We start from the raw sequence: 15438 nt of genomic DNA, 5'->3' as shown, positions 1-15438 counted from the left end.
TTATATTTGTTACCTGATGTTAATCCTGGATCATGGTCATGTGAAAATATATATGTGCCGTTGTGGATCTTTGAAAGTTAGAAACCAGGAGATCTCCCATGGCAGGTGCACACCTCCCATAGATCAGACCAGAGGACGGATGTTTCCAAGGAAGTCAACAATGTGTGTAAAAAATAAAGAGGCAGGCTTTGAACTCTGGGCATCTCTGACATTTGTTATTCAAGGACAAATAGTAAGAGCTATATCTTGAGGTCTAGAAGTTTCATTCACTTGTAGAATGGTCACATCATCATCATCAATGTACAAAAGCACCCCAAAGCCTCTACACGGAATCATCAGGAATAAATTGATACTGAATCAAAGAAAATATTGGGTCCAAGTGCTTGGCCAAGGAAATGGGTTTTAAAAAGGATCTTGAAGAGAAAGATATGGAGGCAGAAGAGCTTACAACCCTCACAAGGGGGTAAAAGGGGAGGGAAGACTGCTGCATAAGATAAAGGTGCAAGGTGTTACGGATAATGTATTAGCATGGATAGAGGATTGGTTAACTAACAGAAAGCAAAGAGTGGGGGTAAATGGGTGTTTTTCTGGTTGGCGATCAGTGACTAGTGGTGTGCCTCAGGGATCAGTGTTGGGACAGTAATTGTTTACGATTTACATAGATGATTTGGAGTTGGGGATCAAGTGTAATGTGTCAAAATTCGCAGATGACACTAAGATGAATACAGTAAGAAGTCTCACAACACCAGGTTAAAGTCCAACAGGTTTATTTGGTAGCAAATGCCATAAGCTTTCAGAGCACTGCTCCTTCATCAGATGGAGTGGAAATGTGCTCTCAAACAGTGCACAGACACAGAAATCAAGTTACAGAATACTAATTAGAATGCAAAACTCTACAGCCAGCCAGGCCTTAAAGGTACAGACAATGTGGGTGGAGGGAGCATTCAACACAGGTTAAAGAGATGTGTATTGTCTCCAGACAGAACAGCTAGTGAGATTCTGCAAGACCAGGGGGCAAGCTGTGGGGGTTACTGATAATGTGACATAAATCCAACATCCTGGTTTAGGCCGTCCTCATGTGTGCGGAACTTGGCTATCTGTGGATTTCTTGGATTTCTGTGTCTGTGCACTGTTTGAGAGCACATTTCCACTCCATCTGACGAAGGAGCAGTGCTCCGAAAGCTTATGGTATTTGCTACCAAATAAACCTGTTGGACTTTAACCTGGTGTTGTGAGACTTCTTACTGTGTTTACCTTCTGACTAAGATGAATGGCAGAGCAAAGTGTGCAGAGGATGCTGAAAGTCTGCAAAGGGATATAGATAGTCTAAGTGAGTGGGCAAGGGTCTGGCAGATGGAGTACAATGTTGGTAAATGTGAGGTCATCCATTTTGGTAGGAATAACAAAATTGCAGCATGCTGTTGTACAGCAGGACCTGGGCGTCCTTGTGCAGGAATCTCAAAGAGTTGGTTTGCAGGTGCAGCAGGTAATTAAGAAGGCAAATGGAATTTTGTCCTTCATTGCTGGAGGGATGGAGCTTAAAGACAGTGAGGTTATGTTGCAGCTGTATAAGGTGCTGGTGAGGCCAAACATAGAGTACTGTGTACAGTTTTGGTCTCCTTACTTGTGAAAGGATATACTGGCACTGGAGAGGGTGCAGAGGAGATTCACTATGTTGATTCCGGAGTTGAGAGGGTTGGCTTATGAGGAGAGACTGAATAGACTGGGGCTATACTCATTGGAATTCAGAAGAATGAGGGGAGATCTTGTAGAAACATATAAGATTAGAACATAGAACATAGAACATTATAGCGCAGTACAGGCCCTTCGGCCCTCGATGTTGCGCCGACCAGTGGAACCAATCTAAAGCCCCTCTAATCAACACTATTCCAATATCATCCATATGTTTATCCAATAACCATTTGAATGCTCTTAATGTTGACGAATCCACTACTGCTGCAGGCAGGGCATTCCACGCCCTTACTACTCTCTGAGTAAAGAACCTACCTCTAACATCTGTCCTATATCTCTCACCCCTCAATTTAAAGCTATGTCCCCTCGTGCTAGCCAACACTATCCGAGGAAAAAGGCTCTCACTATCCACCCTATCTAATCCTCTGATCATCTTGTATGCCTCTATTAAGTCACCTCTTAACCTTCTTCTCTCTAACAAAAACAACCTCAAGCCCCTCAGCCTTTCCCCATACGATTTTCCCACCATACCAGGCAACATCCTGGTAAATTTCCTCTGCACCCTTTCCAACACTTCCACATCTTTCCTATAATATGGCGACCAGAACTGTACGCAATACTCCAAATGCGGCCGCACCAGAGTTTTGTACAGTTGCAGCATGACCTCCTGGCTCCGAAACTCAATCCCTCTACCAATAAAAGCTAACACACCGTACGCCTTCTTAACAATCCTATCAACCTGGGTGCCAACTTTCAGGGATCTATGCACATGGACACCCAGATCCCTCTGTTCATCCACACTACCAAGTATCTTACCATTAGCCCAGTACTCTGTATTCCTGTTACTCCTTCCAAAGTGAATCACCACTTTTCTGCATTAAACTCCATTTGCCACCTCTCAGCCCAGCTCTGCAGCTTATCTATGTCTCTCTGTAACCTGCCACTTCCCTCCGCACTGTCTACAACTCCACCGACTTTAGTGTCATCCGCAAATATACTAACCCATCCTTCCACGCCCTCATCCAGATCATTAATAAAAATGACAAACAGCAGTGGCCCCAAAACAGATCCTTGCGGTACACCACTAGTAACTGAACTCCAGGATGAATATTTCCCATCAACCACCACCCTCTGTTTTCTTCCAGCTCGCCAATTCCTGATCCAAACCACTAAATCGCCCTCAATCCCACGTGTCTGTATTTTCTGCAAAAGCTTACCATGGGGAACCTTATCAAACGCTTTGCTGAAATCCATATACACCACATCAACCGCTTTACCCTCATCCACCTCTTTGGTCACCTTCTCAAAGAACTCAATAAGGTTTGTGAGGCACGACCTACCCTTCACAAAACCGTGCTGACTATCCCTAATCAAATTATTCCTTTCTAGATGATTATAAATCCTATCTCTTATAATCCTTTCCAATACTTTGCCCACAACAGAAGTAAGGCTCACCGGTCTATAATTACCAGGGTTGTCCCTACTCCCCTTCTTGAACAAGGGGACAACATTTGCTATCCTCCAGTCTTCTGGCACTGTTCCTGTAGACAATGACGACACAAAGATCAAAGCCAAAGGCTCTGCAATCTCCTCTCTAGCCTCCCAGAGAATCCTAGAATAAATCCCACCCGGCCCAGGGGACTTATCTATTTTCACACTTTCCAGAATTGTTAACACCTCCTCCTTATGAACATCAATCCCGTCCAGTACAACAGCCTGCATCTCAGTACCCCCCTCGACAACACTGTCCCTCTCCAGTGTGAATACCGATGAAAAATATTCATTTAGTGCCTGTCCTATCTCTTCAGACTCCACGCACAACTTCCCACTCCTGTCCTTGACTGGCCCTAATCTTGCCCTAGTCATTCTTTTACTCCTGACATACCTATAGAAAGCTTTAGGGTTTTCCTTGATCCTACCTGCCAAAGACTTCTCATGTCCCCTCCTGGCTCTTCTTAACTCTTTCTTTAGGTCCTTCCTGGCTAACTTGTAACTCTCAAGTGCCCTAACTGAGCCTTCACGTCTCATCTTAACATAAGTCTCCTTCTTCCTCTTCACAAGAGATTCAACCTCCTTAGTAAACCACGGTTCCCTCACACGTCTGCTTCCTCCCTGCCTGACAGGTACATATTTATCAAGGATGCGTAGTAGCTTGTTCCTTGAACAAGTTCCACATTACAACTGTGCCCATCCCCTGCAGTTTCCTTCCCCAACTTATGCCAGCTAAATCTCGCCTAATCGCATCATAATTTCCTTTCCCCCAGCTATAACTCTTGCCCTGCGGTATATACCTATCCTTTTCCATTGCTAAAGTAAATGTAATTGAATTGTGGTCACTGTCACCAAAGTGCTCACTTACCTCCAAATCTAACACCTGGCCTGGTTCATTACCCAGTACCAAATCCAATGTGGCCTCCCCTCTTGTTGGTCTATCTACATACTGCGTCATGGAGCCTTCCTGCACACATTGGACAAAAACCGACCCCTCTAAAGTACTCGAACTATAGCTTTTCCAGTCAATATTTGTAAAGTTAAAGTCCCCCAGTACAACTATCCTGTTACTTTCGCTCCTATCCAGAATCATCTGATCTATCTTATCTATCTTATCTATTCCCTTCATTATGAAGGGAATAGATAAGATAGAAGCAGGGAAGTTGTTTCCACTGGCGGGTGAAACTAGAACTAGGGGGCATGGCCTCAAAATAAGGGGAGCAGATTTAGGACTGAGTTGAGGAGGAACTTCTTCACACAAAGGGTTGTGAATCTGTGGAATTCCCTGTCCAGTGAAGCAGTTGAGGCTACCTCATTGAATGTTTTTAAAGCAAGGATAGATACATTTTTGATCAGTAAAGGAATTGAAGGTTATGGTGAGTGGGGTGGGTAAGTGGAGCTGAGTCCACAAAAAGATCAGCCATGATCTTATTGAATGGCGCAGCAGGCTCGAGGGGCCAGGTGGCCTACTCCTGCTCCTAGTTCTTATGTTCTTATGAATCAGACAAAAATCAAAGTCAGTGGAATGGAGAGTTTTGTTGGATTGGGATGCAGAGCGAGCGATGATTACAAAGATAGAACTGGGCCATGGAGCAGCTTAAACAAAAAAGGTGACACATTTAAATTTGAGGGACCGAGAAACAAAGATTAAGTCAGTGAAGACTGAGGAAGGGAGTGAGGAGCACGTGGCAAACACATGTTTGGATGGAGGTTGAGCAGGGGAGCATTGGAATAGTTGAATCCAGAGGTGGCAAAGCCAGCAGTGAGGTTTCAGCAGCAGCTGGCCTGAAGCGATGGTGACAATGGACAATGTAATGAAGTTGGGAGTAGATGCTCTTTATGGTGGAGGATATATAAGAGGAGAAATTGATAATTGTTGCACTTGTTTTCTAACTGGTTAAGTCATGATTAGCTCTGCCCCCAATATCCTTTCCCCTTTCCCAGACTTAGCTAAGGGCCATTCAGGTTATGATACTTTGCCTAATTGAATATTTGTGCCATAGCTCAGAAGGTTAGACACCAGGAGATGGGATGCAAGGCAAGGGATCCAAAATTCAATTCCTTCCTTGAGGCCAGCTGCCTTTAAATCTTTACAATGCACAGCCAAGTAATATTATGTCTAGTTAAGATTTCCTTAAGGTGTCAGCTGTAGCTTAATGGCAATATTCCTGTCTCTAAGCTAAAAAGGCTTTGGGCTCAAGTCCAACTCCCAGAACTTAACCACAGTATCCAAGCTGGCATGCTAGTGTAGGACTGAAGGGGTTGAATTCTGAGTTGAAGGAGTTCAGTGTTAGAATTAGTCTTGGGCAGTCAGGTGAGATGAGATCGACTGTCCTTGACATCAAGAATTTGACCAAGTATTACATTTAGGAGTGATATGGGAATCCAGGGGAAAGCTCTCTTCTGGTTGGAGTCATATTCAGCATGAAGGAAGATGGCTGTGGTTGTTGGAGGGCAGTCATTTTGGTCCCTGGACGTCATTGCAGGAATTCCTCAGGGTAGTGCTTAGGTCAACCATTTTCAGCTATTTTATCAATGATCTTTCCTTCATCACAAGATTAGAAGTGAGGTTTGTAAATCATAAAACATTTAAATCACAGAAGGAGACCATTTGGTCCATCACGTTGGCGAGTGAAGAGCCACCCAGTCTAATCACAGTTTCTTGCAGGTCATGGCTCTCCTGTAGACATGCAAGTACTTTTTAAATATGGTGAGTTTCTGCCTCTCCCTTTGAGTGGGTTGCAGGACTATATCACACTTCAGGTGAAAAATCTTTCCTCATCTCCCCTCTAATGCTTTTACCAATTACTTTAAATCTGTGCTCGCTGGTTTTTGTTCCCTCTGCTAAAGTAAATAGTTTGTCCTTATTTACTCTATCTAGGCCGCTCATAATTTTCTACATCTCAATTAAATGACCCCCTCAGCCTCCCTGTTCCAAGAAAAATAATGCCTGCCTTCCAATCTTTCCTCATAATTAAAGTATTCCAGTTCCAACAGCAGCCTCTTAAATCTCCAGTGCATCCTACCCAGTGTGGTGACCAGAACTACATGCAGTACTCAAGCTGTGGTCTAACTAGTGTTGTATACAGTTCTAGCATTACTTCTACTGCTCTTAAATTCTATAGCTCTGATAATAAAGGAAAATGTGCCATTTGCTATCTTAACCAGCTTATTGACCTATCATATTACCTTCAATGATCTATGGACTTAACTCAATGGTCCCCCTGTCTCTCCACACAATACAGTATCCTCACATTTATTGTACATTATTCCTTTATTGAACATCGCAAAATACATGACCTTACACTTCAGATTGAATTCCATTTTCCACTTTTCTGCCCACTTGACATCTATATCTTCCCGCAGCCTAAAGCTTCCCACATCACTGTCAACCACAGCCAAATTTTGTAACATCTGCAAATGTTGTTATGCCCCTCCCTTTGAGTCTAAACTAAATCATTAATATAAACTACAAAAAGCAAAGGACTGAGCCCTTTGCAAACCCACTGTTTACCTTTACAGTCGCAAAGAAAACCTCTGAACCGTTACCCTTTCCTTTCTGCCATTTGCTAATTTGTGAATCCAATTTTCCACTATCCCTTGGATCCCTGGGGCTTTTACATTTTTGACCAGCCTGTCATGAGGGCCCTTGTCAAAAGCCTTGCTCAAATCCATGCAGAGCACATCCACTGTGCTGTCTTCATCAACCCCACTTGTCACCTCCTCAAACTTTTCAACCAGGTTAATCAGACAGGATCATTCCTCAACAAATCAATGCTGAATAAATGAAGGTTTATACTGTTCCTCATAATTGATTCCAATAATTTGCTTAAATCTGAAGTGAAGATAATATTAATGGCCTAATATTAATCAGATAGTCCCTTCCTCCTTTTGTAAGCAATGATACAACGTTGGCAGTCCTCCAATCCTCTGGCACCACTCCTGTACCAAGGGAGGATTTAAATGTGATTGTCTGAGTCCCCACAATATCCCCCCTTGCTTCTTTTAACAACCTGGGATTCATTTCATCCTGGCCTGGTAGTTTGCCTACTTTCAAAAATACTTTTTACATATGGTGAGTTTCTGCCCTCCCTTTGAGTTGTTTGCAGGACTATACCACACTCTACGTGAAAAACTTTTTCATGCAATGTTTCCTCTTATAATGTTAATTCCACCAAATATTTTACACTCTTCCTTCTTAACAATGACACAATCATCAGCCCCCTGTTTTATGAAGATAGCTGCAAAATATTCACTATGAACATTACCCACATCCTCCACCTCCACAAACAGGTTACACATTAGTTCTTACACTTTCCTTATTTATCCTCTTGCTCTTTAAATACTTATAAAGCATATTTGGATTTTTCATGATTTTACTTGCCAGTATTTTTTCACGTCCTTTCTTTGCATTCCCTACTTCCCTGATGTTCGCTGATGACTGCATATTGCGCAGTACCATTTGCAATCCCTCAAATACTGAAGCAGTCAATGTTTGCAAGTAGCAACAGAGAACCTAACCTTTCATTTCAAAAATATGACCAACGCTGAATTCCCCTACCAATTCTGGGGATTACCATTGACCAGAAACTGAACTGGACCAGCCATATAAATATTGTGACTACAAGAACAGGCCAAAGGCTGAGATTCTGCGGCGAATAACTAATCTCTTGGCTCCCCAAATTCTGTCCACCATCTACAAGGTTCAAGTCAGAAGTGTGATGGAATAGTCCACACTTGCTTGGGAGTGCAGCTCCAACAAGACAATCTGGTTCAAAAGAAGCCTGTTTGATTGGCACCTTATCCAGCACCTTAAGCATTCACTCCCTCCACCACTGCACACAGCAGCAGCAGTGTGTAACATATACAAGATGCACTGCAACAACTCGCCAACGCTCCTTCGACAGCACCTTCACACTTTGAAAGCTCTATTACGTAGAAAGGCAAGGGCAGTAGACACATGGAAACACCACCTCCTGCAAGTTCCCCTCCAGGTTAACCACCATCCAGACTTGGAACTATTCCTTTAGAAACACCATTCCTTCATTGTCGCTGGGTCAGAATCCTAAAATTCCTTCCTTAACAGCACTGTGGGTGTACCTGCACCACATGGACTGCAGTAGTTCAAGGTGTCTGCCACTACTTTCTCAAGGGTAATTAGGATTGAGAACAAATGCTGGCCTTGCCTACATTCCATGAACAAATCACCAAAAAAATGCAGAATGGCAGATTGTGAGTCAGCAACTTACTTAATAATTTGTCTGATGTTACTTTCCAAATTTGGGCAGGAGGTAAGTGGGCTATCAATCTGCTATCATCCATTTTGTGGGCACAGTAAAAAGTCTCACAACACCAGGTTAAAGTCCAACAGGTTTATTTGGAATCACGAGCTTTCGGAGCACTGCTCCTTCACCAGATGAGTGTCCAAATAAACCTGTTGGACTTTAACCTGGTGTTGTGAGACTTCTTACTGTGCCCATCCCAGTCCAATGCCGGATCTCCTCATCATGGCACTCATTTTGTACTTATTGCCCAAGAGTAATTTTGCCCCCTTGGTGTCTTCAGGGATGTAATATGAGCCTGTCTCTCTCAGGGGGAGAGAAAGATTCCCTGGCACCATTCATAAGAGGGCTTGGGAGATCATCCTGGTGTCCTGGCCAATATTTAACCCTCAACTAACACAACCAAAACAAAGAGATTATCTGGCAATGATCACATTGCTGTTTGTAGAAGCTTGCTGTGTTCAAGTGGACTGCTGTATGTTCAGCATTACAACAGTGATGACACTTCAAAGAGCTTGTCTGCAGTATGCTTTGTGACGCCCTGAGGCCATGAAAGTTGCTATAGGAATGCAGATTTTTAAAAATGTAAATACAATTTGAATCTGTTTCATTGACTATGACCAGAATTATTCTCATGACATTAGTTCATGATTACATTTGCAGATAGATGAGGATACCTTTTTGTATTGAACTTCCTGATTGAGTTCAGGAATCCCACACTGGTAGGAAATGGAAGTATATGAGGTTCATTGTCTACTCAATTGTCCTCTCACCTCTGTCAGCAGCATGTCCTGCTGAAGAGTAAGACAGACTTAAATTTATATATAACCTTTCCTCACCTCAAGACATCCCATTGTGCTTTACAGCCACTAAAGCACTCTTTTTGAAGTGTAATCACTGTTGCAATGTAGATGTATCATAGAATAGTAACAGAGCAGAAGGAGGCCATTCAGCCCATTGACTCCATGCTGTGATGTGCTCAGCTTCCAATTCCTTATATCATTCACTATGATGAGATAGACAGTTGTAACTTGATTGCAGAGTTGACGTAAGCCTACTTGTGACAAATAAGTAAAAATTAAACTTTATTCTCGAGCAGTTAGCCTTGTTAGTGCCTTCAGCTACTTGCAATGTTTTTGGAGTAAAAATAAAGGGAACATGAGACAAATAAATTTCCTGGGGGCATACGGACTGCTAGCATTCCAGTATTACTGTTTTCAATTGCAGGTGCATGAAACACAGCTCCTTACCCATCCATTAAAATAGATGAGCCCAGAAATTCTTGGAGTGAGAGAGAACAGAATATTTAAAAAAAATATTTCATGGGATTTGGGTGTTGCAGGCAATCCAGCAGTTGTTGCCCAGATCTACTTGGCCTTGAGAAGGTGGTGGTGAGCTGCCATCCTGATGAAGTTTGTATGGTGTAGGTACACCCACAGAGGGTGTTCTAGGATTTTGGCCCAGCAACAGTGAAGAAACGGTGATATATTTCCAAGTCAAGATGATACATCTCTTGGATGGAAATTTGCAGGTGGTAGTGTGCCCATTTGGCTGCTGCCTTTGTCCTTCTAGATAGCAGCGGTCGCGGGTTTGGAAGGTGCTGTCAAAGGAGCTTTGTTGAGTTGCTGCAATGCATAAGGTATATACTGCGGCCATTGATTTGATTTGATTTATTATTGTCACATGTATTAGTATACAGTGAAAAGTATTGTTTCTTGCGCACTATGGATAACCAGACTGAGGTCTCGTAGTGAAATAAAATAGAATAGCTGACAGGATTCCTTGTCAATTTGCATGTGTGATACTGAAATTTGTCCCTATCTCAAGATAGGAATAGGGAATCACTGTAAGACTGATATAATATATAAAAGGTGAAATAATTCAGTGTAAAGAGATTTTAAAAGGCCTAAAAATGAAACAATAATATTATAAGTTAATTATGGTCCTGCTTGCTTGATTTTTATGCAGAATCAGTGTGGAGAGGGAGTGAGAGTGCATTAAATGAATGTTCATCAACTTATAGAATCAGAAATTTACAGCACAGAAGGAGACCATTCACCCCATCATGTCTGCACTGGCTGACGTGTACCATCCATCTAATTCCACTTCTTGGCTCTTGATCTGTAGCCTTGTACATCCAAGTACTCTTTAAATATTCTGAGGGGTTCTATCCTTACAACTTTTTCATGCAGTGAATTCCAGATCCCAACACCTGGGTGAAAGAATCTCCTCTAAACCACCTATCTCTTACCTTAATTCTATGCCTCAGGTTAATGAATCCTATCCAATCTATCTGCACCCTCGTAATTTTATATATTTCAATTAAGTCTCCCCTCAGCTTTCTCTGTTCCAAAGAGAACAACCAATCTTCCCTAATAACATTCTGCAGTCTATATTCTGACAAATCTCCTCTGTTCCCTCTCCAGTGTAATTACATCTTTCCTATAGTATGGTGACTATAACTGCTCACAGTATTCTAGCTGTGGCCTAACCAGTGTTTTGTATAGTTCCAACATAATCTCCTTGCTCTCGTACTCTATCATCTTGACTAATGAAGACAACTATCCTGTATGCCTTCTTGATCAACTTATCTACCCGTCCAGCCACTTTCAGGGATCAGTAAACATAAACACCAAGTTCCTACTGTTTTTCCACACTTTTTCATACCCTCCCATTTATTGTGTATTTCTTGCTTTGTTAGTCATCCCCAAATGCATTACCTCACACTTCTCTGGATTGATCTCAATTTGCCACTGTTCCACCCACCTGACTACTCCAGTGATATCTTTCCACAGTTTACAGCTTTCTTCTTCATAAGTAGCTGTACAGCCAATTTTTGTATAATTTGCAAACTTTATAATCATAACCCTTACATTGCAGTCCAAATCATTGATGTAAATCGCAAAAAGCAAGGCACCTAACTCTGAGCCCAGTGGAAGGAAACCTACAGGAAACAATCTTCCAGTCACAAAAACACACATTGACCATTACCCATTGCTTTCTGCCCTGGGGTTGAGTTTTGTGACATGTCACATGCGACCTTGCTAAAATAAAGACCACACCAATGTGCTGCCCTCATCGACCTCTTTGTGAACTTCTCATAAAAAATTGCAATCATGTGAGTCAGACACAACATTTCCTTAACAATTCATGATGTGGGACGGCTCGGTAGCACAGTGGTTAGCACTGCTGCTTCACAGCTCCAGGGACCTAGGTTCGATTCCCAGCTTGGGTCACTGTCTGTGTGAAGTTTGCACATTCTCCTCGTGTCTGCATGGGTTTCCTCCGGGTGCTCCGGTTTCCTCCCACAGTCCAAAGATGTGCGGGTTAGGTTGATTGGCCGTGCTAAAATTGCCCCTTAGTGTCCTGAGATGCGTAGGTTAGAGGGATTAGCGGGTAAATGTATAGGATATGGGAGTAGGGCCTGGGTGGGATTGTGGTCGGTGCAGACTCGATGGGCCGAATGGCCTGTTTCTGCACTGTAGGGTTTCTATGATTCTATTTCTATGATTCTATGATGACTGTCGTCAATTAATGTTTAATAACAAATCATTGACTTAAATGAAAAGATAATTGGCTGGCCAGTCCCATCCCCACCCTTTTATGTGCAGCGCAGAGTTGAATTTTCCATTCTTTTACTTCCACCTAAACGACTGTGGCTCACTGAAAGAACTATTTCCAAACGGAACTTTCTCCCCCATTCTCCCAGAAGAAAGCACTTCCAGGGTATCATGGTCAGGGGGTTAAAGTTCAACGGTGTCATTGAGGGTCTGAGCCCTGCCTCTGTTCCAGCTAAAAAGTAACAGTCTTAAAGGAGTCAAACAGCTCTGGGCCTTGGTTAATCTCAGTATGTTTATTCTTTCAAGTAATGAGTCAAAGTCTTGTCCCACCACGTCAGATGGGGAAAAATACCATTGTGTTATTTCAGTGCAACATTTAAAAATATAAACTGTGTTTCTCCAACGCAAAGTGTAAAATTCAGACCACTTCCTCTGGACAGGAACCACACTGACAGACTGACACGGCCATAGATGATCATGTGGGAGTGCTTTAAATAGTGAGTAAGAGAATGGGGCAGCACCTTCAACCTTCCACTAGTCTCTTTCTTCCATTGTGTGTTGTTTCCACAGTGTAAAGGTAAGGAAAGAACACAGATATGCTGCATCTACAGCCGCAATTACTCACTCCCACCTCCCATGTAAGTCTCATTAACAGTGTAAAGCTCAGAGAGGTTGTGAATCAGTACTTTTTGAGTTTATTAATATCACTGTAGCACTTTCAGACAGGAACTACCAAGCATGTGTATTGCAACTGTAAATCCTTGATCTTTATCAAGGGTTTATTTTATTCAAATGTTAACGAAGGCTTCAATTGGAAAGTTTCTTCCTCTGTATTTCAGTGGGAAATAAGGATGTATTAGGATGGACTAGTTTTGGCAAAATGCTTTGAAAACATCATGAGCGCTAAACACTATGCTGAAAATTTTAGAAATGGATGTCACAAATGTGGGGCTAAGTTTAATCCGTTAGCACATGTCAGTGCTTTATAAATAATTCTGGTTATTTTACCACCTCAGTTTCCTGTGCATACCTCTTTTCCAGTGTACACAAAAGTTTAACTCCATCTACTAGACTGGTGTGCCAAAGCTATTGGCTATAAGGTTTGATTACTTCAATTTCCCTTTACCATATACCCCTGTGCATCATAACATGTTTCTGTCTCTACAACTCACGCTGTAGCAATGCGCAGGGAAAAGTCGGAAGTGTCACTTACTGGCAAGGGAGGTGCCTCCACCATTTAAATATCCCCCAGTTTTCCTTCCTTCCCAATGGAAGAAATGCATCTGCAGTAATTTGCTTTTATCTTATGATAATACCCATGATAAAAAGCAGTAGGACATTGCTCCTAGTCAGATACTGGTAGAACAACTAATCCTGGTCAGATCCTGGTAGGATACAGCTCCTGGCCAGATATAGGTAGAATTCAGCTTCTGGTCAGATACAAGTAGGATGCTACTCCTCCTTAAAAGCAACTGGGATAATGTCCCTGGTCTGAGCCAGGTAGGACACTGGTCCCAGTCAGATATAGGTATGATACTACTTTTCGTCAGATACATGTAATATACTGCTCCTGGTCAGATACAGGAAGCATACTGCTCCCGGTCAGATAGATAGGACATTGCTTCCTGCCAGATACAGGTATGATACTGCTCCTTGTCAGATACAGGAAGGATCCTGCCCTTAGTCACATATGCTTAGGACTTTGCTCCAGGTCAGATACAGGTGGGATGGTGCTCTCTGTCAGATGCAGGTACGCGCTGCTCCCTGTCAGATACGGGTAGAGTGCTGCTCCCTGTCAGATACAGGTGGGATGCTGCTCCCTAGCAGATACAGGTGGGAGGCGGCTGCATGTCAGATACAGGTAGGGCACTGCTCCCTGTCAGATATAGGTGGATGCTGCTCCCTGTCAGATACAGGTGGGAGGCTGCTCCCTGTCAGATACAGGTGGGATGCTGCTCCCTGTCAGATACAGGTGGGACGCTGCTCCCTGTCAGATACAGGTGGGACGCTGCTCCCTGTCAGATACAGGTGGGGACGCTGCTCCCTGTCAGTTACAAGTGGGACGCTGCTCCCTGTCAGATACAGGTGGGATGCTGCTCCCTGTCAGATACAGGTGGGACGCTGCTCCCTGTCAGATACAGGTGGGATGCTGCTCCCTGTCAGATACAGGTGGGGACGCTGCTCCCTGTCACTTACAAGTGGGACGCTGCTCCCTGTCAGATACAGGTGGGATGCTGCTCCCTGTCAGATACAGGTGGGACACTGCTCCCTGTCAGATACAGGTGGGACACTGCTCCCCGTTGGATACAGGTGGGACACTGCTCCCTGATGGATACAGGTGGGACGCTGCTCCCTGTCAGATACAGGTGGGAGGCTGCTCCCTGTCAGATACAGGTGGGATGCTGCTCCCTGTCACTTACAAATGGGATGCTGCTCCCTGTCAGATACAGGTGGGAGGCTGCTCCCAGTCAGATACAGGTGGGAGGCTGCTCCCTGACGGAGACAGGTGGGAGGCTGCTCCCTGTCAGATACAGGTGGGATACTGCTCCCTGACGGATACAGGTGGGACGCTGCTCCCTGTCAGATACAGGTGGGACCCTGCTCCCTGTCAGATACAGGTGGGATGCTGCTCCCTGTCAGATACAGGTGGGACACTGCTCCCTGTCAGATACAGGTGGGACACTGCTCCCTGTCAGATACAGGTGGGAGGCTGCTCCCTGTCAGTTACAGGTAGGAGCCTGCTCCCCGTCGGATACAGGTGGGACACTGCTCCCTGTCGGATACAGGTGGGACATTGCTCCCTGTCGGATACAGGTGGGACATTGCTCCCTGTCGGATACAGGTAGGATATTGCTCTCTGGCGGATACAGGTGGGAGGCTGCTCCCTGTCGGATACAGGTAGGATATTGCTCTCTGGCGGATACAGGTGGGATGCTGCTCCCTGACGGATACAGGTGGGACGCTGCTCCCTGTCGGACACAGGTGGGACGCTGCTTCCTGTCAGATACAGGTGGGAGGCTGCTCTCTGGCGGATACAGGTGGGATGCTGCTCCCTGTCGGATACAGGTGGGAAGCTGCTCCCTGACGGATACAGGTGGGATGTTGCTCCCTGTCAGATACAGGTGAAACAGTGCTCCCTGTCAGATACAGGTGGGACACTGCTCCCTGTCAGACACAGGTAGGAGCCTGCTCCCCGTCGGATACAGGTGGGACACTGCTCCCCATTGGATACAGGTGGGACACTGCTCCCTGTCAGATACAGGTGGGACATTGCTCCCTGTCAGATACAGGTGGGAGGCTGCTCCCTGTCAGATAGAGGTGGGACGCAGCTCCCAGACAGATACAGGTGGGAGGCTGCTCGCTGTCAGATAGAGGTGGGACGCAGCTCCCAGACAGATACAGGTGGGAGGCTG

Source organism: Mustelus asterias, chromosome 11, assembly GCF_964213995.1.
Source record: "Mustelus asterias chromosome 11, sMusAst1.hap1.1, whole genome shotgun sequence".
Classification (NCBI taxonomy): Eukaryota; Metazoa; Chordata; class Chondrichthyes; order Carcharhiniformes; family Triakidae; genus Mustelus; species Mustelus asterias.
The sequence above is the reverse complement of the archived record's forward strand: the minus strand, read 5'-3'. Positions refer to the sequence as shown.